General features: G+C 45.4%; 1 protein-coding gene across 1 annotated transcript in view; it reads right to left on the bottom strand.

The window, feature by feature from the left end:
* Positions 1 to 23,051, bottom strand: part of JARID2 (jumonji and AT-rich interaction domain containing 2) — a 538,197-nt gene that overhangs the window by 134,612 nt on the left and 380,534 nt on the right.

The following is a 23,051-nucleotide window of genomic DNA, read 5'->3' as shown; positions in this document are numbered from 1 at the left end:
ATCCATATCTGTGGTCCTATACTCAGTCCCCAGGGATTCCTTGACACTCTGTATTTCTGGATATGACCCATGAATATGCATGAAATATATCTACACTAGTAAAAAAAAGGCCTGTTTCGTAAACAAATGAAACTGGCGCTAGCAAGGTTTTAGAGAGAGTGAGAGTGTGTATACGTATGTGTGTGTGTGTGGTTGTGTGGTTGTCTGTGTGAAAGAGAGTGTGCAAGGGTAGGGTGAAAATGAAGAGACAGCAGTGGAATTTTACATAGGACAGCTGAACCATTTGAGGTGTGTTTGTGTGTATGTGTGATAGAGTGTGTATATATGTGTGGGTGCATGTGTGTGTGAGATAGAGACAGTGTAAGTGTGTGTGTGTGTGAAAGTGAGTGTGAAAGGGTAGGGTCAAAATGAAGAGACAGCATTATAATTGTACATAGCAAAGCACAAACATTTGAGGCAGTTCTTGCCTTATCTCCCCTGCCGGCCCCTCCATACCCAACGATTCTTTCCTTGTCTTCCATCCCCTCTGTGTCCCGTGTGTGTGTGAGAGAGAGAGAGAGAGAGAGAAAGACGGAAAGAGAGAGAGAGAGAGGGAAAGAGAGAGGTGCTAGCAGTCCCTGTGATAGTGGCAGGTCAGTTGCTCATTATAGCCAGTTAAGAGTGAGAGTGAGTGTGTATGTGCTGGTTTTTTTCCTTCCCTCCTATGCCCTTTGTGTTCGTTGTTTGTGTGGAGAGCAGAGATCTATATGGTGCATAGCTAAGCTAAGGACGTATTCTTGTCTGCAGTGTTTGTTTTTTGCGGGTTTTTGTTGTATGCTCCTTCTTAGCAGTTGGATTTTTGTTGAATAGCGATTTTGTGTTCTGGTAGGGCATTTTGTCAGGGGGAAGTACATACCGTGATCTTAAGTATGGCGTTTTGTCAGGGGAAAGCACAAAATGGAATCGGCTTTGTTGCGAGGTTTGTCGTCTCCTTGTTGTTCTGCAAGTGCCCGGTTTTGTTCTTCCTTCTGTTCCTTTGTTCCGTGGCATTGTTTTGTGATTGGTCCTTTTAGCATTGCTGTTGACGTTGCGTAGCAACTGTGTGCTGCTGGTTTTCATTGGTCCGCGATGTGTTTCACGTCACGTACCGTCGCTTAGTAATGGGATCTTGATGCGATTGGTTGAGTGTCATTGTTCCGCCCTTGACGTCATGATGTTTGATGCGGGGCAAACACTCATGGGCTAATTCTGGGTTTCACCACCATGCAATTAGAACGTTGGGACTTGTGGAGGCTTCAGAACGTTGGAGGTGCGTTTTATATAGAGAGATATAGTGATGGCAGTAGATATTCACAGTGGACATCCAGAAAACCAAACAAGCTGCAAGTCCTCCGGGGCAGGCTGCGAAACCTGATACCACTCAGGATTTTGTAAACCCCATCATATCCTCTTCTCAGTCATCTATTATCTGAGATGAAGCAGAGCCATAACCTGATAAGCATTTTCTGAAAAAGGTGCTATTTCTTCCCTTTCATCATTTTTGTTTTCCCTTCTCTGCATTTTCTAGTGCCACAACATCTGAGATGTGATGACCAGAACTACATTCAGCACTCAAGTGTACTCAATATAGAGGTATAGCTAAGTTACTTATCTGTACGCAGATGTTCTCAGAGGACATCAGGCCAGTCATTCTAACAACTGGGTGATGTCATTCAATGGAGCCCAGTGCAGATAACTGCCCAGCATTCTACATCTAAGAAGTCTTCGGCAGCATCCCACTGCACATGTGCAGCTGCTTTCCTGCCCGATGTGCAAGCGAGGGACCAGAAGTCTAATGGCATAGTTGGAAGAGACAACTACAAGGGGAAGAGGGAGGGTTTGTGAGAATGATTGACCTGCTGTCCTCAGAGAACACCTACAACAGGTAAATAACTTTGCTTTCTCCAAGGACAAGCAGACTGGATAGACTGTACAGATCTTTTTTTGCCATCATCTACTATGTTACTATCTCACAACTGGGGAATCCCTTGCTACCAGGCAGGGCTGGTCCTAGGGTCTCTGGTGCCCCCCTGCAGACTATCAGTTGGTGCCCCGCCCCCCCGTCTAGCATCTTCATTCTGTCTTCTCCCACCCTGTCCCCTTTTTCAGCCCAGTGCCTTAAAAGGTGAAGAACAAGTTGAAGAACAGCAGGCAGAGGGAGCACAAGATGCAAAGGAAATAGGAGGCGCGGAAAGAGATGGAGTGCATCTTTGTGGGATTGCTGAACAAATAAAGGGTTTACAACCACTTAGCTTTATGTTTCAACATTTTTATTGATGAGGAAATAAACATGGTATAACAGATACCATCAAATATAAAACTTCAACAGTACAATGGAACATCACATATAAGTATTGAACAGACCATCATCAAATTTTTATACTCCCCCACCCCCACTCCTTACCCTCTCTTCCACCCTCCCTCCTTCCCTCTGTGTGTGCCAACCAATATTGGGGATAGTGGGTTTAAACTTCAGAACATGTGTACTTCCAAGGCAACTCACAATAGGTTAAGGAGCAAACTTCGCCCCTGTGGACTAAGTCCTTGTATATATCGGCCCCATATTGACATGAACTGTTTTTTTCTTTCGGGGCTCCCTTACAAGTTACAACCACTTAGCTTTTCGTGCTTTCATGTTCACGAAATTAGCAATTAAATCATTGATATCTAACTGGGCACATATATCATTCTCAATAGCAATCAAGGCAAGGCTTACAAGCCTTTCTTGCGAAATACTTAATCGCAAATAATTTTTTATGATTTTTAACCATGAAAATGATCGCTCACCACTTGCCACACTGACAGGAATTGTCAGCAATATTCTTAGAATGATGCTCACATTTGGGAATGGGAGGCTGTTTGCTAGAACAAATTTTAGAGTTTCCAAAGGATTATGAAAATGGTACCATTCGGTCTTGAACAGATCTTTAAAGGCACATAGTTCATCATACAGTTCAGTGCCATTGATGTCCTTATTATCACCATCTGATAAATGAAGTTGCAAATCATTGCAATACTGTTGGAGCTGTTCATGATCAGTGTCGGCAAGTTTATTTATGTTGTACAGCAATTTGAATTGATTGTAGTGTTGTTGTAACTGATCAAATCTTTCATTGAGGGAAGTCATTGCAACATCCAAAATTGTAAAGAAAAAATTTACACGAAATTTATTCTCAGGTGATTGAGGCGATTCATCTTGTTCATACTGGAACTGTGTAGTCCTTTTCCTCCGACGGATTTGAGCAGTGGCTTTTAACTCTGGTTCTCCCTCAACTTCATGACAAATTTGCCGAGCAGTTTGAAGCAATGACTCATATCTGGAATCAGTACAGTAGTTAGAAATAAAGGTTTTTAAGTTGTCAATGGCTGTCAAAGCAGTTGCAATATTTTCACTTGTACTCTGAAGAATCTTACTGACTGGATTAATATGATTCAACAGGTCATGCCACAGGATGAGGGAACACAAGAACTGAAAATCCTTCAACTTGGTGCTCAAAATATGCTCTCCATATTTTGATTCGTTGTCATATTTCTCACTAAGAATCTCAAACAGAGCATCATAGATTTCTCCAATTTGGTGCCTGAGTGGCTGCAGAGCATCAATGCGACTTTCCCAACGGGTTTTTGAAAGAGGTTTCAATGTCAGAGAGGGAACGTGCTTCATGAGAACTGCCCAGCACTTCGTTGATGATGAGAAAAACTTATATAACTCTTGAACTGTTCCAAAGAAGCCAATGGTCTCATGATTCACTTTAGCAGCATCATTTACAACTAAGTTCAGGCTGTGAGCTCCACATGGAATGTAGAAAGCACGAGGGTTCATGTTTAAAATCAGCCTCTGCAGCCCATTTCTTTTCCCTCTCATATTGGCTCCGTTGTCGTAGCCTTGACCTCTTATATCACCAATATTAAGATTCCAGGTGCGCAGTTGATTGTGTCACATAAACTCTCTCCAGTTGAGTCATGAACTTCTAGAAAGCCTAGGAAATGTTCTTCAGTGTCTACATTTCCTTCTTTGCAGTTAACAAAGCGAATAATAACAGTCATCTGCTCAGTGTGACTGACATCTGGTGTACAGTCCAATATTATAGAATAGTACTTTGCTGTCTTGATTTCAGATAAGATCTTCTCAGTGATGGCATTGCCCAAAAGTGTAATAATTTCATTTTGTATGCGCTTGCTCAAATAATGGATTTTGGATTCCTGTTTTATAGCCCTCCTTATATGTGCTGCCATGACAGAATCAAACTTTCCAAACAGTTCAACCAGTTTAAGAAAGTTGCCGTTCTTTCTTTCAAAAAGCTTATCAGATGAGCCTCGTAGAGCCAGACATTGAGATCCAAGAAATTTGATTATTTCGATGAGCCTTTCAATTACATCTGACCAATGTTTTTTTTCTAGCTCATACAGCCTTTGATGCTGTGAATCAAGTGTAGTTTGTTTTTGAGATCCTTCTGAAGTCAATCCACATTTTTGAATGTTTCATATGAGCTAGACTTGTTTCATGTGCATGCAGTGCTTTGGATACACTCCTCAGTTGTTGTAGCCAGTCAATATAAAACTACTGGATGATTCACTTGGATCTGTTGGTGAAAACAGTTTGCAGCAGAAACAGAACAAGTGATCTGTGGAAACTGAGTACAGTAACCATGGTCTTGGCAGTAGTTCACCATTTTCCATTTTTCGGTTGTAGTATACATCGCTGAACTTGCGTCCACTAGAGTTTGTGGGATACAAAATGCCTTTCTTTTGAACAGGTCCTGATTCTGTGAGAATAATTCTTATTTTGTCAGTGAGTTTTGGCCATTTTGCTGGATCAGATAGCTCAAGTGCCAACGAATCTGAAGTTGATGAAGCTAATGATGACTCTGGCCTAAGCTGTTCTTCTCAAAGGTATCTAAAGTGCATGGCGGCCCACTGTGCTTTTCCATGTTCATTGCTGCTCCTTTCGAACAATCATCATCATCGGTGAGAGTAAATGTGGAAACTTCTGATTGTTGGTTGGCAATGACTTTCTTCGATGGGCTTGCTCCAGAGGTACTTGTACCTGGTTGGGGGTCTTCCTCCTCCTCCTCCTGAGAGCGCTCACCAGTCACTTTTAATCGTTTGATAAAACTATGTAGTGCTCCTGCTTGCCTCTGGATGGCTTCCTCTTTTGCTGCTTTTCTTTTCTGTTTTGCCAACCTGACAATTTCTTTTAGTTGCCATCACAACCACCAGTTTGTGTGAACACTCAGAGAAAAGCTGTTGACGACACGTATACTAAAAAAAAAAAACAACAACAAAAAACATTGTCCATCGATTGCCTTCTGTAATCCCCTCCTAACAAATACCAACAATCACCACTTTACAAATTAACAATACACCCAAATCCTGCCATGCCATGACAAGGTAAGAAGAGTATCTGGAGAAAGGGAGAGGATGAGAAGACAGAAGAATTTTTTTTAGGGGGGGGGAGAGAGGAAAGATAGGGCAGGGAATGGGGTTAGAGGCAGTGTAAAGAGACAGGGGAGTATGCAATGTGTGAGAGACACATAAAGGAAGAACCGTCTTCCGTAATCTGATACAATCATTAGTACTTAGTCATCTAGACTACTGCAACTCACTCTAAGCTGGATGCAAAGAACAAATGCTCAAAAAACTCCAAACAGCCCAGAATGCAGCAGCCAGACTCATATTTGAAAAATCAAAATACGAAAGTGCAAACCCTTACGAGAGAAGCTACACTGGCTCCCACTCAAAGAACGTATCACGTTCAAAGTATGTACCCTAGTACATAAAATCATCCATGGCGATGCCCCAAAACTACATGTCAGACCTGATAGACCTACCATCCAAGAACGCCAAAAAATCTTCCCGCACATTACTTAATCTTCATTTCCCCAACTGTAAAGGTCTAAAATACAAATTAATGTACGCATCAACTTTTTCCTACATGAGCACGCAATTTTGGAACGCACTGCCACGTAACCTAAAAGCGACCTATGAACTGACCAGCTTCCATAAACTACTAAAGACCCATCTCTTCGACAAGATATACCACAAAGACCAAAACATGTGAAACTCCCACATATATCTAGTAATGTTAATAATGCCTTCTGTTTCAGCATTATCATCTATTCCTTTACCATTCAACCCAAAATCTTTCTGTAATACTAAACGTTTACCCTCTTCTCATTTCCACTATCCATGATGTATTGTAAGCCACATTGAACCTGCAAAGAGGAGGGAGAATGTGGGATACAAATGCAATAAATAAAATAAGGAAGACGTGGAAATGTGACTAGGAAGGAGGTAAATAGTAGCAAGGGGAAGCAGGGTGGGGGGTAAGACAAGGAAGAAAGGGACAGGTTTTTATATTCAGGGACAAATCCCTCAAATTTGGAATGTTTGGTAATGTCCCCCCCCCCCCCCCCCCCCCCAGTCCTGGCTTAAGAATTGAACCAGATGCTCCCAACGGAAGTACTCCTCTGCCATCAGGTCAGCCAAATGTATTTTTTTTCTATGATAAATGAGGCAATTAATAGCTAAGAAGCCTTGGTAGTTTGACAGGTTTACAGTCAGTTAATGAACCATGTCAAGTGCTGGAAAATTCATTGCAACAAACAGTGAAACAATAAATGTATTAAGTTAGCCCTGTGCATTTATTTATTTGAAAAAAAATGGTTAAACTCCTCAAATGAGGCCATTTTCAGTTCATTCCCCCTAAATGAAAGAAATGGCCACAGGTCTGAAATCCAATTAGTATAGCTGGGGCAAATCTTAAAGAAGGGGTCACAATAATCAGCTCTGGGATATTTGAGAGCTGAAATAGGTCTGAAATGACACAAAAATCCATTTATGTTTGGTGCCATTCAGTCTACTACAGGGCTAGGAAAACAGCACTTAGGGTAGCTTGGCCGGTGTGAGGCTCTCTAGGATCAAGCTAGAGTCGGAAAGGGGCCAATGGGAGACCAACTTCAGCTTTTTGTGCTTTGTGCAGGCTTTAAAGGTGACTGCAAAGCAAACATACAACTTAGAACTACTTAGTTACTTAACTTTTTTGTTATGCTGAGATGCGAGACGCTCTTCAGGGCAGGCTTCAGCTTCGAGCAGGGGAGGCGTGCACCAGGTGCCGCGGGGGGAGAGGCGAGGCAGCACCTTCGTGCGCGCCTTCCAGCGTCGTGACGTCGTCATCGTCGAGAGTCGAAGGAGGAGACAAGGGAAGAGCAGCGCCGCCGTGGGGGAAGCCAGGAACTGACGGGAAGGCGCATGGGCAGGCAGGCGGGCAGGCCAGAGCAGAGAGGACACCACCGGACACCCCCCCCCCATTGGTCGCGTCGTCGAACAGCTGGGCGGGCCACCGGGAGGGAGGCGCCCTTCAAGGCAGGCGCCCCCCTGCGGCGCTTACCCCAGCTTACTGGGTAGGACCGGCCCTGCTACCAGGCTCATTGAAAACAAACACGCTAGGACAACAGGACTTGCAATGACAAGGCCTAAAAAACAATCAACCAGAAAACAAAACAAACTGGCTGTGAAGCCTGGAATAAAAAGTATGGGTTTTAGGAGGGAGAAGTTGGATTCTAGACACCAACAAATTGTGCAGTACTGTCTGACCAAACTGGCTGTTGCGTCCAGTATTCTGCTTGAGGCAATAATGAGATGTGAAAGTATGGACTAAAGACCACATTGCAGCTCTGCAGATCTGTTCGATAGAGGCTGAGCTCAGATGGGCTATCAATGCAGCCATGGCTCTGACATTGTGAATCGTGACATGACCCTCAGAGTCAGCTCAGCTTGTGCATAAGCAAGAGAGATGCAGTCTGCCAGCTAATTGGACAATGTGCATTTACCAATGGCTACCTCCATCTTGTTGGGATCAAAAGAAATAAAAGGCTGGGTGGACTGTCTATGGGTTTTAGTGCTCCAGAAAGGGGGCTAAGGCTTGTTTGCAGTCCAAGGTGCAAAGTGCACTTTTGTCAGGATAAGCATGCAGTTTGAGGAAGAATGTTGGCAAAACAACTGGCTGGTTAAGATGGAACTCTGACACCAACTTAGGAAGGAACTGGGGGTGAGTGTGGAGGACTACTCTGTTTATGAGAAAACGTTATGTAAGGTGGTCCTGCTACTATGGTCTGAAGCTCACTGATCCTGCAGCTGAAGTTGACCTCCATCAAAAAAATAAAGACCTTCCAGGTCAGGTACATCAGATGACAGGAATCAAGTGGCTAAAAAGGAGCTTTCATCAGCTGGGTGAGGATGACATTGAGGTCCCATGACAGAGTAGGAGGTCTGATGGGGGGGGGGGGGGGGGGCTTTGTCAACAGCAAACCTCACATGAAGTGAACTAGAGGCTGTCCAGAGATGGGCTTACCTCCTACAAGGTGAACCATTACAGAATTGGTTCTCAAACTAAACTCCGAGAGGTGCAAGAAGTACTCAAGCACTTTTGTGTAGGGCAAGAGAGCGGATCGAGGCCTTGCTCTCATACCAGATGGTAAACCTCCTCTCACTTAAAGGAGTAATTCCCTCTTAGTGGAATCCTTCCTGGAAGCCAACAAAACCCTGGAGTCACCATCTGACAGGTTCAAGGAGGTAAATTCTAGGCTCTCACATCTAGGACATGACAGTCAGGGCCTGGAAGTTGGGGAATTAAGACAAGACCCCTCATCCTGAGTGATAAGGGTCAGAAAATACTCCAATTTCCAACGGGTCTTCGGAGGATAACTACAGAAGTAGAGGGAAACACACACCTCCCTCAGCAGAATATGACTCCTGAAACTCAAGCAAGCAATGGATTGTCTTCCCTGTCAGAGGAACTGGGAGGGTACACATACAGAACCATTCCCCAATGAAGGAGAATGACATCTGCTGCTAGTCTGTTGTCTGATGTATGTCTGCAGAAGTACTGAGGGACTTTGTTGTTGAGATTAGTGGCAAAAAGATCCAGAGGGGTGTACACTCTCAGATGATCTTGCAGGCAATGTTCATGTTGAGACACACTCGTGCAGTTGCATGACCCTGCTCAGCCTGTCTGCTTCCCTGCCAGACATGTGGCCCACAGCACCATGCCATAATTGGTGGCCCAGGTCCACATTCCGATAGCTTCAAGGGGTAGGATCCCATACCCCCTCTGCTTGCTCATGTAATACACGTAACCTTCAGTCAATCCCTGAAAGCCTTTAGAGCATTCCAAATCACCCAGAGCGAAGGTCGGTCCCGGGCAGCCGCATAACAGGAGGCCTTGAGGCAGGTGGAGACCCACTCGATGCCTCACTGCTCCTAGCGCGAGTTGGTCTTCAGCAGCCATTATCTCAGCTCCCGACGTTGATGCTTCCCTCAATGTTGATGTCGAAGGACCAGACAGAGCCCCAAAAAGCTTTTCTCGTTGGGCTTCTCGAGACGCTTGGGTCCATTCTTCATACGAAGACACAGACTACAAGCGGCTGGGCTATGATCGGGCCGGCACTGGATACACCAGGCGTGGGTATTGGTACCCTGAGATGGTACGGTTTGCACCGACTACAACATTTGAAGCCGCTGGGAGTCTTCTAAACGGCTTCGGTGAAATCAAAAGACGCGATTGTGCCTGTTAAAAGAAAAAGGCACAAAAATAAGGGGAAAACCCCGACCGCGGGTCTTAAAAGAAAGGAACTTAAAAAGGAGGAAAAAACTAAAGATAGCAAAGGTACTCTTTTTTTTTTTTTAAACCGATAATAAAAGAAAAAGAAGAAAAATCGATAAACAGACTCTTTTCTGGGCCTGAGAGGAGCAGAGAAAGAAACACCACAACTCAAAGTGGAGAAAAAACAACTGAGGAAACGCGCTCACGCGACGGGCAGGAAATCAGTCCGCGCATACACGGCGCTGTGCTGCACATGCACCAGCAGGACTCTGGCAAAACTTTTTTTATATTTTGCTTGCAAAATGCCGATTCCTGGGCCGACGTGGACATTGACCCACATGTGAGAACAAGCAGCCTGCTTGTCCTCGGAAAAAGTTAATTATACTTAATATGGTTTAAACTTGTTGGGACATCTTAGTGACAAAGTGCATCGGGATACCTGTCTAACCCAGAATGTCTCCTTTCTCTTATCCCTCCTCCCCCTATAAAAAGGAAGTGAGAAAATTTGAAAGGAAGTGCTTATACAAGTCTCCTGTAACATCTAAAGGCTGCAAAATCAATTACAGGCTGCAGTCAATCATTACATTCAACTGAAATGAAAGTACAAGCACGTACAACAGAATGCAAACATATTTAACATATCATCAAATCACATTCTTCAATACAAATACAATGTGTCCTGTCAATATCTGAAGGAAACTTCAGGAACATAAGCTAGTGATAATGTTTAAAAACTTATCAGGTTACAAGTACTTTACACAAGGTTCCAGTCTTTGTGGTAGATCCCTAGATACTAGCGCAAGGATAAAATAGTTTCTGTTTTTGTTTGTTTTTAAATTAAGACCAGTTGATGTATTTGGAGTTTTCTCAGATATTTATCACATTATGGGCTACACTTTCTTCAATATAACACTTGATGTTGAATTCCCTGAGTTGCTGCCTCACATATGCTGTCAACTGTAAGGAAAAATAAGATATACATAATGCAGAACTTCCTGCTCATGTTCTTAAAAGAAGGTTCTTTGAGCTCAAAATAAGGGTTGGAATTAGAGAGAGGACTAACTTGGTTCTGCACCTCAAAACACAATTACAATAGCACACAAGGGAATACTTGAAAGGATCTTTTTTGCATCTATACTGAGGGATGTTAATACAGTGACTAAAGAAAGACTACACTGCCTTGAATTTCCTTCACATTTTCTTGTATCGTGCATCAGACTTAATGTACATGCAAGACTTTGCTCCATTCATTAAAACACCATACTCCACAACATTCTATGGAAAAAATGTTTGAAGGACAAAGTATATTCTGGAAAAAAATGCAACAATTGGATAAATCTCCACCTGCTGAATCAACATCTGTGGAATCACTTTAGCAGCTATTACAGCTATGATGGGTTGGAATAGGTCCCCCATGAATTCCATACACCTAGATTTGTTAAATAAGACCACTGTTTACAAACTTGTTTAATCTCAAATTCCTTGGGAAGCATTGATGGACATCAATCTTCAAGTTAAACCACAGATTTTTAATTCGATTGCAGATAGAGCTTTGACTGGGCCACTCAAGGATGTTTACCTTTTTCTTCCTTAGCCATTCCACTGTAGCTTTGGCTGCATGCTTTGGGTCGTTGTCATTCTGAAATGTGAACTCTCATCCCAGTTTCAGCTTTGTTGAAAACAACAAAAGGATTTTCTTAAGGAAGTTTCAGTAGTTTTCTTCATTCCTTGACCCTTCTTATCTTGACAAGAGTCCCAGCTCCTGCCAATGAGAAACATGATACTGCCACAAACATGCTTCACAGTAGGGACTGGTGTTCTCTGCATGATGTGCTGTAGTAGGGGTGTGCACTAAACGAAATGCTTTGCATTCAGGCCCAAAATTTCTATTTAATTTCATCAGACCACAGAACATTTTGCAATGTGGCCACAGTTTCCTTTGCATACTTCCAACAAGATTCAAGGTGGCATTCTTGATTGGCTTCTTGGGATATTGTTGTCCATGTTCATTTTGACCACTTTTGGCCAAGGAAGCTGTAGCTCTTTCAAAGCTGGCACTGGCTTCTTTGTTGCCTCCTAGTAGTTTCATTGCTTGGTCTTCCAGAGAACAGCCTGATCTAGAGTGGGACTTGTAATACCATACATCTTCCACTTTTTAATAATTATTCTGATTATGCTCCGAGGATATTCAAAAACTTCAGTTCTTTTCTATCCATCCCTTGATCTAGGCTTTTTCACAGGTTTGTTCTGGAGGGGATTCTTTTGCTACCTTCTTAGTGTTCACAGTAAGGTTTTTGCTTAAAGTGCACTACCTAGCAAATGTAACCAACACAATTGATGAATGTATCCTGTGAATCAGAACAATTTAACATTAGTGGTAACCATTTACTTGATGTGTACTCTAGAAGGTGATTGGCTTTATCAAAGCGTCAAGTATTTAGGACTACTACAGAAGTACAAGAGGGGTAGACACTTAACCATTAACTATTACATTATTTTTTTCCTACTTTATTTTTCAAGGTTTTTTTTCAAATATGTGGAAGTTGTTGGGTAGGATGCATAGATACATGGAACATACATTGTTTTAATGCATTTTATTTTCAGGCTGCAAGACAAAAAACAAAGGTGACACTTTGGAAGGAGGTGTAGGCTTTCTATAGTCACTCTGATTATGATGTTAAATATATATTCTTAGCATTCTACTAACACAGGTCTTACCTTTCTCTTCAATGTGTGAAAGAAAACATGTAAGCTGCTTTCATTCTTTAGATAGTGCTGAAGTTGTTTGCAAGCACCTTCCTTTCAAATCTTCCCACAGCTCTCTCTTTGGCTCTTTGATTTCCTTAACTATAAACTTTTCTCCCTTATTTTCTACTTTATATTTATTATATCCATTTGCATATCAAGTTACAAATCAAAGAAAGCCAAACACCCCCCCAAAATATCACTTAACCCCTTCCCTCCATTACCTTTAGAGGACATCTGCTATTAAGTGTGACATTTTAAGAAAGGATGTACAAATCAGAATTGAGAAATCAAGGACTGGACATTTATGTGCTGGTTATGTGTGGTGGGACCATCTATTTGACAACTATAAACGTTCCAATGTATTAATATGGTATCATGCCAGGATAAACATGTATGTGCCAGCATATACATTTATGTCAACCATCTTAGAATTGTACATGTGTAATTTCCAAAGCTGTCAGACCCCAATATCCCTTGCAAGTATCATTTTTTTTTTTTTTGGGGGGGGGGGAGGGGAGAACTCTGAGGCTTAAGAAGGCTACCACTTCTACTCCTTTCAGTGGGGTGATACACATAAACATCCTTCCCAAGGGTGGGTTATAAATCCCAACACTGATGCTGGCAGACAAAACATGTGTTTCCCTTCTGAAATGGGGAATGCGTGTGTTATCTTTTCACCCCACCCTAGCCCAATACACACTCAAACCACATCCCTTGTCATATGCACATTTTTTAGTTTTAGACGTGTATATCCTGGTTTTCTAAAATCAGGATTTTAAATGTGTATGCAATATACTTGTCTAAATACCAGTTTCTGCATATCTAAAAGATGAATAGCACTTCTAAAAATCTACTTTTACTGTCTTGCAAAATGCTGTATGGAGATCAGGAGCCAGCATCATTACTGCTACCGCAGAATCCTGTTTTATCAACTGTGGCACAGCTAAATTCTGCCTCTTTTTGTTGCTTCTCCTTTTTTGTTACACAGGGCCTGATGACCATTCTATTCAAGAAGGAAGCAATAGTGTTGAAATCTGGCCTTTATGACCTAAAGCAGGAAACAAGTAAGGCAGCACTAGCTGTGCAGGTGATAAAATAAGGAGACTGAGGCATTGGCCTGTGGGTCAAAGGAAGCAAGAAAAGTGATATAGAGGTGAAACCTAAGAGTGAACTACAGCTTTCATGGCCACGGAGGAGTAGCATTATGGTTAGAGCAGCGAGCTCTGAACAGACGCATGGTTCAAATCACACTGCGGCTTGATCTTGGGCAAACCACGTAACTCTCTACTACCTCAGGTAAAAACTTAGGTAGTAAGCCCCACTGTACCTAAATATAATTTGCCTCGAGCTACACCCAAAAAGAAAAGGTGTGAGCTAAATAACGGGTGGGGTGGGGGGAGGGAACTGGTTTGCAGATCAAAGAAAGGAAAAGAAGAAGCAGTGTCCAGATGAAGCCTAAAAGAGAGCCACAGTCTTTCTTGGGACAGAGTTTTAAGATTGGGGAAGAGAAAGCACGGACCTGGAGGTCTTGTTGAGGTATGAGCAGGAAATGAATTAGGAGTACAGGGAGGATGTTCAATCTAGGACAAAGAAATCCACCTGAAAAGTGGGGAGGGCTGAACCTGAGGGAAAAGGGAAAATTAGGTTCTTACCTTGGTAATTTTCTTTCCTTTAGTCATAGCAGTTGAATCCATTATGAGTGGGTTGTGTCCATCAACCAGCAGAGGGAGATAGAGAGCACTGAAAAACCATAGTGCCTCACAGCCAACTAGCTCCATCTGCCTCTTCAGTATTTGAAGCTTCCAAAGCAGTGTGACACCGCCACATATAACAACATGAACTTTCCTCACAGTGGATGAACGCCCCAGTACAGGAGCAACAATTCAAAGGAGGGACGAACTCAACCTCCTGTAACAGAACAGAAATCCTGAAGACTGTTTTTTCCAACTTCTCCCAATGAGGGAAACATATCTACAGGAAAAAACTGAACATAAAACCAAGATCAATCACCTAATGAACCACTGAGGGAGGGCTCATGGATTCATCTGCTATGACAAAGGAAAGAAAAATTACCAAGGTAAGAACCTAATTTTCCCTTCCTTGTCATCAAGCAGATGAATCCCTAGATAGGGTTGGTAACAAGCCACACCACGCGACAGCACTTGTGCTCCCAAAATGCGCGTCTCTCCTGGCAGCCACATCCGCCTGTAATGTCGGGCAAAAGAGAGCTTAGAAGCTCAAGTAGCTGCACTACATATCTCTTGAAGAGAGAGTGCTCCAGTTTCAGCCCAGGAAGAGGAAATCGCTCTCTTGTGAATGTGCCTTAAAGGTTTCAGGCGGAGGCCGGCCAGACAGCAGATAGGATGAAAAAATAGCTTCCTTAAGCCAAGGGGCCTATAGTGGCTTTAGATGCTGGCGACCCTCTGCGCGGACCTGATAACAGAACAAAAAGATGATCAGAGGTCCGAAAGGCATTTGACATGCGCAGATACGCAACAGAGCCCTTTGCAAATAGGAGGTGCAATGCCCAAAGGATTCTGGAAACTCCTCTTTAGAAAAGGAGGGCAGGAAAATAGGCAGGTTTAGGTGAAACGCTGAACCACTTAGGCATGAAGGACGGCAACATATGTACCATAACTCCGGACTCTGAGAATTGCAGAAATGGGTCTCGACAGGACAGCGCCTGGCGCTCAGCACCCGTCTCGCCGATTCAATGGCCACCAAAAAGACCGTCTTTTAGGGTCACATCCTTCTCCGAAGCTCGCCTAAGCGGCCTTCAAAGGGCGAACACTGAAGGGCCGTTAAAACTAACCCCAGGTTCCAGGCTGGGCTCAGAGCTCGCACGGGGGGACAAAGCCGAAGCACCCCTCTGAGAAAACCGTGCCACATCTGGACAAGCAGCCAGAGACCTTCCCCTCGAAAGATGCTAAGGCTGCCACTTGAACACGCAGGGCATTATAGGCCAAGGCCTTTTTGTAAACCATCCTGCAAAAAGTCAAGTGTCGGCGAGACAGAAGCCAGCATGGGTGTGATTGCTTTAGAAGACACCAAGCCTTAATTGGCGCCAAATCCTGGCATAAGCCCCGGAAGTGGAACGCTTGCGGGCCTGTAGGAGAGTGGAAATGACTTTACTGGAATTAACCCTTGTCTCTCAATTGCGCCCTCTCAATTAGCATGCCGTAAGACCGAAGCGGCAGGCCTCCTCCATGGTTACCGGTCCCTGTGACAACAGATTCAGTACAAAGAGGTAACGGCAGGGGAGCCTCCACCAGCATCCGCCGGAGGTCCGCATTACCACGGCTCCTGGGCCAATCCGGGCGATGAGAACCACCTCTCCTTGGTGCAGCTGAATCCGCAGGAGTTACTCGCCCTATCAAGGGCCATGGAGGGAACACATACAAGAGGCCCTGAGGCCAGGGTTGAGCCAAGGCATCCAACCCTGCCGAGCGAGGATCTCTCCGTCTGCTGTAAAAGCACGGGACTTTGGCATTTGAACTTGAGGCCATAAGATCCACCATGGGCGCACCCCATTTGGCACAGATCTGCAGGAATACTTCGTCTGCAAGTTCCCACTCCACTGGGTCAATTTGATTCCTGCTTAGATAATCGGCTTGCACGTTGCTCTGACCTGCAATGTGAGCTGCTGACAGAAACTGCAGATGTAGCTCGGCCCAGTGGCATATCTGAGCAGCCTCTGCGGCCACTGCTTGACACTGAGTGCCGCCTTGTCGATTTATATAGGCCACTGCTGTCGTGTTGTACAGCGCTGCGTAACCCTAGTAGCGCTCTAGAAATGTTAAGTAGTAGTGTTGTCCGACAGAACTCTGACAGCCAATCCTTCCAGGGTCAATTGAAAGGCCAGATGCGCGTGGAATATGCTTTCAACTCCAAGCGATTGATGGACCACTCCGACTCCTCGGGTGTCCAGAGACCCCAGGGCATGACTTCCCCTGGCAATGTGCACCCCCAGCCCTTCAGGCTGCATCTGTTACCACCAGGCACCAAATCGGGGAGCGCTAGCGGCATTCCTCACCGCAGCATTGCTGTCTGAGAGCCACCACTCCCATACTGAGCCGGGCCGCAGGGCAGCCATGTGAGTCTGACATTGATAATCCTGAGATATTGGAGACCATCGTTTTAAAGCAGGGAACACTGCAGAGGTCTCAGGTGCGCTCTCACCCATGGCACCACTTCCAAAGTGGCCGTCATGACCCCACAACCGCTGGACTGTGTCCCAAGCTTGCGGGGAAGCATCCTCAGGAGCATACGGACCTGGTTCTGAAGATTGCACCGCCTTGCTCAGGTAGGAACACATACCCCGAGGCTATGTCGAACCAGACCCCCAAATATTCTAGAGATTGAGAGGGGGTCAGGTGATGTTTTGGCCAAATTGACGACCTAGCCCAGAGATTGAAGTACTGAGACCCACTCTGGCTGTTATCGATGACTCTCCACTGCCGAGTCCGCTCTATGAGCCAGCTCGTCTAGGTTACGGGTGAACCCGGATACCCTCTGCCTGAGGAAAAGCAGCCTACTACCACCCATTACCTTTGAAAAGGTTCGGGAGCTGTGGCGAGGCCAAAAGGCAAGGCCCGAAACTGGAAATGTTTTCCCATCACCGCCAAAACGCAGAAAGAAACCTCTGGTGCGGGGGCCAAATAGGAATGTGCAAGTAAGCTTCTTTCAGGTCCAGAGACGTGAGAAACACTCCTGGCTGTACCACCGCAATGACGGAGCGCAGGGTTCCATGTGAAAATGCCGCACTCTCAGGGACTTGTTGACTTCTTTTTAAGTCTAGGATGGGCCGAAAAGACCCTCCTTTCGCCGGCACCACAAACTAATGGGTAACGGCCAGAGCCCGCATTCGGCGGGAGGCACTGGGAACACCGTCCCTATGTGAATCAAGCCTTGCAAGGTCTCCTCTACCGCCGCCCTTTTGGCGGCAGAACTGCATCGGACCCCACAAACACGTCTCTCACCGGGGCATTGAATTCTATTCTGCAGCCATCTCTGATCAGGTCCAAAACCCATTGATCTGAGGAAATCTTGGCCCACTCCTTGTGAAAGAAAGTAAAGTCGTTCCTCCTATAACAGGGAGCGAGGAGAGGGCCGGCGCACCATCATTGAGAGGGTCGCCCTTGAACTCAGGCCTTGAGCAGCTGCTGTGGAAAGTTGTCTGAGCGAAAGGAGTTCCTCTGCTGAAACGGGCATGTGAAATAAACCCAGCAGAATAACGCCCCCGGGCGGTACCTTCTAGCTTCACAGAAGCGAGATCTGTAAGAGGAGGGAACCGCCTGACCCTTGGAAGAAGGCCGCCGCCTATCCTCGGGTAACATTGGGGTTAGCATCCCCCAGGCCTTTAACAATGTTCTCTAGCTCCTCACCAAATAGGAGAAGGCCTTGAAAGGGCAACTTCATCAACCTTTGCTTCGAGGCCATGTCAGCCGCCCAATGCCGTAGCCACAACAGGCGGGCAAGCCGCCACCGCCACAGCCATCTGCTTAGCCGAAGCTCTGACGAGATCATTAAAGGGCGTCAGCCCAAGAAAGACAAGGCCGACTCCATCCGCGGTGCCACCTCCGCAAGGGGCTTCCGCTCCATCTCTGAGCTGTTCCACTGCCTGTTGTAACCAAGCGAGGCAGGCTCGGGCAGCGTAACAGCTGCATGCAGACGCCCATAAGGATAGGCCTGAAATCTCAAAGGACGCTTTATAGCTGATTCAAGGCGTCGGTCCTTCAAGGCGACTCCTCCTTCAACTGGGAGGGTAGTTCTCTTTGTCACAGCCGTGACTAGGCATTCACTTTAGGCACAGCTAGCGCGCGCCAAATGCTCATCACTTAGAGGGTTATAATTGCCCCATAGCCCTGGCAACTTTCAAAGGCCACTCGGGGTCAGCCCATTGAGCCTGAAATTAAGCTCTTGGATGGGAGCCATGCAAAGGAAAGGCTCGAGCAGGCTTCTTAGTACTTGTCATCCTCGGCTTAGCAGAGGAGACTTCAGCACTCGCAGGATCTTCAATAGAGAGGGCCTGCAATGCATTAGAAATAAGCCCTGGCAGCTCATGCCGGTGGAAAATCCTCACCACGGAAGGATCATCTGGATCCCAGTGGCAATCCTGCACCTTTCTCTGGCTCTCCAGACCATTGAGGGCTTGCCAGACCCTCAGACTCCTCACATCCCGACCACGGGGGGTGGGGGGGGGGGGGGGGTTCAAGCCACTCTCTGAAGGGGGAATCCACCCTTCTGCGCTGTCCTGCGGCCATCTGTCAGGGGGGAAACGCACCTGATGGCAATTCAAGGCCGGGTTCTACTGGAGGGGACACAGGCAGCCGGGTCGATTGAGACCCCCTGCGGGAGAGCTCTTTTTAACATAAATGCTTTATGCAGCAGAGTAAAACAAAACTCAGGGGAGAATGGCTCACCCTGGCCTCCCAGTTCCAGTCCGGGGGGTAACGGCTCTCATATTAGCCTCCATACGAGGCTCCCTCCAGGATCCAACCCCTCCACCTCAGAGGGGGTCGCGCCATGCTGTTCCAAAATGGCGCCCACTGCCAGCTCCAAGGAGCAGGAAGAACTCTCGCTCGCCATGCTCGAGCTGGCTCTGATGTCCAGAAGAGACGAATTTTACAGAGCCCTGCTGCTGATCTGCGCTTGCCACAACAGGAACAGCGCTTAACAACCTCTGCAGCCATCGCCGAAACGGCGGGAAATTCAAAATGGCGGATTCGCGCCTAAATCGTCCCGAACGATTCTTGTCTATTTAGGAGATAAACATTCAATTACTACCTGCAAGAATAATGAGTAGAATCCTTAATGGGTTGGCTATGTAAGCCTATTAATAGTAGCTGGTTGTTAGTCCCATGATGTCATTGTCCATGGGGTAAGGGGGAGGGGAGAAAAGACAGTTTAGGGAGAAGTGATTGTGAGGGGTGGATGCATATTAGAAGGAATGAACATAATACATATGACAATGCTCTTAGCATGGACTGATTGATAGAGTCAGAGTTTTTTCATGGTTTGAACTGTTATTGCACTTCTTTTGTACTGATGGTTCTTTATTCAATAAATAGAATTTTAAATAAAATAAAAATATTTAATACGCATTCACCAGAAAGTAAATTTAGAATGCAAATCTTATAATTAGTTCAGTTCCAGCATCCTTCTATTGCCTAACTACAAAGCTTTGTAATAATAGCTAACAATATTAATGGAACCATTAGTTAATTACCTGATAATTTTCTTTCCTTTAGTCCCACAGGATCAGTCCAGAGATATATGAGTTGTGACCATCTGCCAGCAGGTGGAGATAGAGAACTCTAATGAGTTGTGCCTCATAAGCTCCTGTGCTTAGCAACCAAGCCAGTATTCGATAAAGCAAAGAAAGGGTGACTTCCAGAGAAAAAACTCCAGCCTCTACATAGAAAAAAAAATATGAAATAAAGGGCAAAACTCGTGCCTGAGAAATAACGGAACTCGAATACGAATATCTGAAATTACATAGAACCCAGAAAATTGAAACTATTGGGCTCTGGACTGATCCTTTGGGACTAAGGAAAGAAAATGATCAGGTAATTAACTAATTTTTCCTTCCATTACGTCCCAAGGATCAGTCCAGAAAAATGGGATGTTCAAAAGCAATCCTGAAGAGGGGAGAGACTGTGATATCCCTGCAGCGAGAACTGTGGCCCCGAAGGAAGCATCTGCCAAGCAGACATATCCAGTAGTCGCATGGAAGAATATTCTGCAGAATAGACCTGCCTGGAAAAGAAGGAAGAAACACACTCTAACATGAAAAGGAGATACAATCTCCGGCAAAAAAGATGGAACTTTCCGTATGGAAACTCCCGAGTCAGAAAAGCAGAGAAAGAGATCCCTGCAAGACAGCTTGAAGCTCTGAAACTCTCCGTGCCAACGAAATGGCAACTAGAAATACTGCCTTTAAAGTAAGATCTTTGATAGCTGCCAAATGAAGGGGCTCAAAGGGGGCCGACTGAAGAGCCTTAAGAACCACAAGACTCCACTGAGGACAAATATTATGGAGAGGGGGATGCAGATGTGCAATTCCCTTGAGGAATTGCACTATATCAGGTCAGCAGCCAATGAGGCATTCTGTATCTTGCCTCTATGACGTGCCAAAGCTGCCACCTGAGCAAAGCCTTTTTGAATCTCTGCTAAAGAAAGGATAAAACTTGAGACAAGGAAGCACAAAATGGAGAAACACCATTCTGTGCAGATCAGCTCTCAAAAGTCCTCCACATTATAGCATAAGAAGAAGCACAGATTTCTGGCTTGCAGCAAGGTAGTAATAACATCATACGAATAACACTTCTTCCTCAATTGCGCCCTCTCAAGAGCCAGGCCGTAAGACCAAAGAGGGAGGGGATCCTCCATAAGTACTGGACCTAGGTGCAATAAAAGCCTGTCTGCGAAAAAACAGTCAACCGAGGAGCAATTTGAAGACAGATGATGTCCGCATACCAAGTGTCTCGGCCAGTCCAGAGCTACAAGAACAACCTTCCCGGGATGACACGCAATCCTGTGCAATGTCTTTCCCTCAAGAGGCCACGGAGGAAACACGTATAAGAGGCCGTCCAACGGCCAAGGCTGTACTAGTGCATCCATTCCTAGGGAGTCTTTCTCCCTGAAGTGGCTATAGAATCTGTGTACCCGTGTACTGAATCTGGATGCCTTGAGGTCCAGAACCGAAGGCCACACTGTGTGGAAATGAGACAAAATGCAGTCTGACAGTTGCTATTCTCCCAGGTCCAGAGACTCTCTGCTAAGGAAATCCACTTGTGAGTTTAGTCAATCCGCTGTGCAAGATGCTAAATAATTGGAATGTTCAATTCCGCCCACTGAAAAAGAAGACGTGTCTCCTGAGCTACAGATACACTCTTTGTTCCTCCTTGTCTGCTGATGTATGACATGGCTGCTACATTGTCTGAGAGCATGCGCACCTGCCTTCCACGAAGAAGAGGCGCAAAGGCTAGTAGAGCTTTCTGGACAGCTGAAAGTTCCAATCTGTTGATGGACCAGGAAACCTCCAATTTTGACCAGTTGACCTTTGCAGAGCATTGGTGATAATGGGCTCCCCATCCAAAGAGGCTGGAAACGGAGGCGAGAACACATCAACTGGGAGCTTGAAAGGGCAACCTCGCCTGAGTGTGCACAGGGAGAAGCCACCAAGTCAGATTCCATCTGTTTTGAGGCATCCAAGGCACCAGCTGGTTGTAAGTCCCCAAGACTGGAGACCACCAGTTTATCAAGGACGACTGCAGGGGCCACATGTGGAATTTCGCCCAAGGCAGAACATCCAAAGTTGCCTCCATAGGACTAAGAACCTGAACATAATCCCATGCCCGAGGGTAGAGAAGAGAGAGAAGCCTGAGAATTTGCTGTTTGAGTTTACATAAGTATTGCCACACTGGGACAGACCAAAGGTCCATCAAGCCCAGCATCCTGTTTCCAACAGTGGTCAATTCAAGTTTGAGCTGTTGATACTGAGGCAGGAAAACCTTCCCCGCCTGGGTATTGAAGTACACCCCCAGAAACTTCAGGGTCTAAGTGTGGATGAGAATACTGTTGCTGTAATTCACCACCCAGCCCAGAAAGAGGAGACAGGACTGTCTCTGTACTGCAAAGGCTCTCTCAATAAGAAGGTGCCAAAATTAGCCAATCATCCAGGTAAGGATGTAACTAGATGCCTTGCTGGCAAAGAAAGACTGCCACCACCACCACCATAAGTTCTGAAAATGTGTGAAGTGCAGTGATGAGCCCAAAAAGCATGGCCTTGAATTGAAAATTATCTCCCAGGATCGCAAACTAGAGAAATTTCCTGTAAGAAAGCCAATAAGGTGACAAACTCACCTGGCTGGACCGAGGCTATGACAGAACGAAGAGTCTTCATGTAGAACTGCAGCACTCTAAGAGACTTGTTCATCCCTCTGAGATCCAGAACTAGGTGAACAGAGTCTTCTTTGGGACAACAAACTAGATGGAATATCGACCCATGCCCCTCTCTGCAGGAGGAATGGGCTGAATGGCCACCAGTCATCTTAATGAGGATAAGGTAGTTAGCACTCCCCAACTCTTTGCAGAGATTCCGCAAGGGGACAGCATGAAAAGATCTGCGAGTGGCTTTGAAAATTCTAACTAGTAGACATGGAGAATGATTTCAAGGGCCCATTGGTCTGCAGTAATGGTGGTCCATTCCTTGTGAAAGTGAGAAAGATGCCCACCTATGTCTATGTACAAGGAGTGAACTTCGACTGCGAAGAGGTAGCGGAGGAAGCAGGAAACAGCTTCCTGCCTCTTCGAAAGGAAGACTGAGTCTGAGGAAAGCAAGGTTTTTGAGCAGAAGCACTAGCCTTCTCTGGTCTATATCTCCGCAATTCTAGAAAGAGAGACTTAGCCACCCAGAGATAAGGCTGGTCCTCAAGCAGCTGCTGGACCTTGGAATCTCCCAGGTCTTTAACAATCTTCTCCAAATCCACACCGAAGAGTTGTTTCCCCCAAAAGGGCAATTTAGATTTGGATGTCACATCAGCAGCCCAATGCCTCAACCATAGCCAGTGTTGTTCTGAAACGGCCAAGGCCATACCCTTAGTCGATGCTCAGAGAATATCATAAAGCACGTTTGACAAATAGGACAACCTCACCTCTAGGGTAGGGAGAAAGTTTG

The sequence above is a fragment of the Microcaecilia unicolor genome, chromosome 1 (genome assembly GCF_901765095.1).
Source record: "Microcaecilia unicolor chromosome 1, aMicUni1.1, whole genome shotgun sequence".
NCBI classification, from domain to species: domain Eukaryota; kingdom Metazoa; phylum Chordata; class Amphibia; order Gymnophiona; family Siphonopidae; genus Microcaecilia; species Microcaecilia unicolor.
Note: the sequence above shows the minus strand (reverse complement) of the source record. Positions and strands in the feature narration are given on the sequence as shown.